At 53.9% G+C, this 4,144-nt stretch overlaps 1 protein-coding gene across 1 annotated transcript in view; it reads right to left on the bottom strand.

Moving 5' to 3' along the window:
- Positions 1 to 4,128, bottom strand: part of ACVRL1 (activin A receptor like type 1) — a 12,353-nt gene extending 8,225 nt beyond the window's left edge. Inside the window, exon 1 of the mRNA XM_024737110.1 lies at positions 4,063 to 4,128. The gene's annotated coding sequence lies outside the window, so the exon portion shown is untranslated. The remainder of the gene's footprint in view (positions 1 to 4,062) is intronic.
- Between the last annotated feature and the right edge of the window lie 16 nt (positions 4,129 to 4,144).

Genomic DNA, 4,144 nt, shown 5'->3' on the forward strand with positions numbered 1-4,144 from the left:
TTGCTGCCTCAAACATAAACAGTCTCCTGTCTTCACTTCCTGCCATTCAGGGTCCCGCCAAGCTGGGAACAGGAATCAAGATTGTTTAGATTGGGGTCTGGATAGAACAGGCAGGAGTCACGCACAAGCAGGGAGCAGGACATATTCTCAGGGCAGGCTGGAGTGGCTACAGGGTCTGCAGGGGCCACCCGGGGCTGGGGCACCCCCATGATGGAGTCCTAGGAGGAAACCTTGTGAATCACAAAGCCCAGCTCTTATTTTAGAGAAGATGGGGATTAAGGCTCAGTCAGGAGAGGAGGCTTGTGCAAGGTCAGGCAGGATTCAGTGGCAATACCGGGAGTACCACCCAGGTGTCCAGACTCCCAGTCCAGTGTCTTTCTACTCCATATCGCAATCCAGGGTGGCAGCCCACGTCTGAGCCCTCAGGGTTGTAACAACCATACAAAGCTTGGACAGTGCTGGGCTGTGCCAGGTGTGAAGGAACCTCTCTGCACCCTCATCGGAGTATAAGACGCCCTGTCTGAGCCACTCCCCGGCCCCCTTCTCTCTCCCTGCCATCCTGGGAAAGAGTGGGGGTAGGGCCAGTGATGTCGAAGGGAAGTGAAACATACTTAGATGTTGAATGTTTGACCTTCTGTGGCTGGTTGAACTTCTCCAGAAGTTTGGTGGAGAGCATTAGGGGAGTAATTCTGACCTATAACAGTCCCCATCTCAGCTCCCAAACCATCCAGTGCTTCAGAAGCCACCCCCTTCTTCATTTCTCCAAGGTTTAGAATGAGAAGATTAGGGCTGAGGCTGCAGCAAGAAGGACTGAGGTCAGACAGCAAGAAGGACTTTCTGAATGGTGGAGAGTATGCAGGTGTGTGCCTGGGGACTGGATCCCCAGGTAGGGGCAGCTGCCACGAGGGAGGGGCAGTGTCTTCTGGCATGACATGGTAAGGCTGGTAGGGCTGCAGAAGGCCCCTAGTCTAAGAATGGTGCCAAATGAAGATCCATGATGCTGAGGCTGTGAGGGCAGGATGACTCGTGGTGGGGGCGAGGGGGGCGCTTCGTGGGCCTCTCTGGCTGGTGGCAGCTCTGGCCTTCCTGCCTGGGCTTCCTCTGCCCCAGAGGCCCAGGGCTGGGGGAGGAAACGGAGCCCTGGGCCGCTGCAGCTGTGTCCCCAGCCTCTGCCTGACCTTCTGCCTCTTGCCCCTCCCAGAAGGCAGTGGGGAGTCTGGCAAGCACTCTACAGTGGGACTGGTGGCTGGAGAGGGAGCCCCAGACAAGCTGAATTTGCCCACTGGGGTAAGGGCGAGAATCCATCCTTGGCAGTCTTTGCCCAGAAAGCAGCTAGGGAGAGAATATGCAGCAAGAAGCAGAAGGGGGTAACAACAGGATGACAGCCGGCGGCCTTCTAGAATGCTCTACCCATGCTTTCACCTCTCTGTGCTCCAATGCACCCTCTCACCTACACAATTCCACAGCAGAAGCACCTGAAGGGCTTCATTAGAAATGCACATTCTTTGGTCTCACCCCCACTCCAGATTCTGATTTAGTCCACTGGGACCAGTAAGAAACACGCATTTAAAAAAATGTCCCCAGGTAATTCTGATCAGTTTGTGTGGGTACCACACTTTGAGAAGTGGGTCCTGCACAATGCTGACTGGTCCCCGTGCTTTCATTTCACTGGGCAGGACCCCGCTGGGTGAGTGCAAGTGGAGTGCAGGGGGCAGGGGCTCTAATTCCTACCCGGGGACCTCTCCCCCCTTCTACTGGAGAAGGGACAGACAAGGCTAAACACTGAAACCAGGGACTCAGAGACACGGCGGAGGGAGGGCAGGGCGCGGGCTTCGTTCAGGACACGTCCAGCCTCTGGGGCCCAGGAACAGTGCAGGGAGGGCTTGGCGGCATTTGCAGAATCCGCCTCTGGTCCAGTCCTGGGAATGCAGTGGAGGCAAACTGCGACTGTCCAATTTTTAACCGGGCCTGGCGTAAGATTAGGTACAAGAGGGTGCTGAGTCCAGATCAGTCCCAACTCCGAGCTGGCCCTGCCTGATTCGCCCTGAGACTTGACTCTAGCACAGACAGACTCCTGGGGACCGGTAGACTCCTTTCATGTCTAACAAAACTTCTTGAAAGATCTCCTGCTGACTGAAGCATCACAGTTTTAAGCCAGAAATCACAAACGCTAAACTAATTTCAAATATTAACTCACCACTGTGAAATTCTTAGTAATAAGAGTTAACCTCCTCTGAGTAATACTTATGTGCTAAGTACCGAACTTTGACGGCTGATCTCATTTAGTCCTCACGACAATCCAATAGGGAAACGGAAGCTCGGGGATGTCAGGTTTCTTGCCCAGAATCACCAGGTATGTCTTGATCAGCTTAAATTGCTGGTAATAAATCCTCACTTGGTCATTTTATTTCTGCTGTTGTTTGGTGTTGGGTAGGTCCCTCAAAAGAGGAAAAAGAGCAGGTGGGGGGTTGCATGAACAGACTGCAACTGTCACCACCTGCCGCCCAAATGCGGGTTTGTTTAGAAATCATCTGTTTGCTGTAGGCTTAGCCCTAGTTGGGGAGAAGCAGAGTAGAGGTGTGCTCGGAAGGTGGATGTCAATCCCTTTCTCCCCAGCACACCTGAAGGATCGATATAACCGGCTCCCATCAGCAGCAGTGGCCCGGCACAGCAGTGACTGTCATGGGGCTGGAAGCGCCTTGCTCTGCACATCGGCAGAGGACCATACAGCAGAGGACCAGACTGAGCTGCTCATCCTGGGTTGCCCCTTAACTGTCACAAAGCGCGTTCATAGGCACCACTTCACAGCGCTCGGATGTAGCATCAGGTCTGGATTTTAGGATCTCAGACAGAATGCGAACGCAGCACAGTATAGCACAGAGGTCAGGTTGCGGTCTCTGGATCATGTAGACCCGGATTCAGATCCTGCTTCTACCACTTAGGGCTATGAGATTTGGGGCAAGTTACTTGAACTTTCTGAGGCTTCGGCTCCCCTGTGAAAAATGGGGAATAATAATAGTGCTCATTTCATAGGTATAATGTAGTAAAATTATTTAGCAGAGTACTAAGTGGTACACAGTAAGCACTTAATAAATGTTACTAAACACCCAACCATCCATGGAGCTTTGGACAAGTGATTCAAATCTGAATCTCTTTCCTCTTCTGTAGGATGGACATAATAACACCTCTTCTGCTAGGTTGTGGCCAGGATTACATGACAAAAATGTATCTAAGTGTCTACATAGTAGTACTCAATAAATGGTAGCTATTTTTAACCACCTGATAAGATGAGAGGACAGGTACCAGGCCAAACAAACAGTAAGGGGTAAGAGATGTCGGACAGACCCTGACTCGGCCAGAAGCTGCCCATATAGAGAGGGTGAGAGCTACCGTCCACTCTGCCTTAGAGCAGAAAAGAGGGGGTGGGTGGCCAGCCTTGGGATGGTCATAACAGCACTGGTCTCCAGACTGACCTCCAGGGCAGACTGAAAACATGGGGTCCCAGGCTGGAGGGAGACTGGGATCCCCTCTGACCTGGATCCTGAAGGAAGTCCGTGCATTGGGGATTATCTGACCACACAGGGTTGGAACTGAGGTCTGGAGGAGGGAGTTGTAGTGTCAGATTCCTTTGGCAAGAGTGGCCGGGACTGGTCTGGGAAAGATGGGCTTCAAGGGGAGGCTCAACAGTGCTGGGAGTAAGACACCCACCCCCAGGTCAATCCAGGTTCCTGGAAGGACATGTGACCCCCTTCTCTGTAAATGAAGGAGGGCAGGGATCCTTCCGCCCATTTTATGGATGAGGATGAGAGAAGCTAAGTGACGGGCCCCAGGAGCAAAGTTTTCTGATTCTCAGTGCGGGTTCGGTCCAGCCCCCTCCAGTCTTAGGTGGGGTGATGGGCAGATGTTGGTGGAGGGCGAGGGGCGGCTTGTACTACGAGGAACTGGGACTGACCCTACAGCGACCTCTCTGAGGGTCTCTCTGGGATATGCCATGGGGAGGACCCACTGGGGTTGGGATCAGCCCTCCCCCCACAACGGCCCGGCCCGGGGACCTCGACTCACCTCTGGGCCTGCCCTGCGGGCAGCGCGGCGCGAGCGTGCAGCAGGCGGCCTCCTCCCCTCCCCGGCGGCGGCCGCGGTCGCA

Source organism: Neophocaena asiaeorientalis, unplaced genomic scaffold (genome assembly GCF_003031525.2).
Source record: "Neophocaena asiaeorientalis asiaeorientalis breed wild unplaced genomic scaffold, Neophocaena_asiaeorientalis_V1.1 scaffold134, whole genome shotgun sequence".
NCBI lineage: Eukaryota > Metazoa > Chordata > Mammalia > Artiodactyla > Phocoenidae > Neophocaena > Neophocaena asiaeorientalis.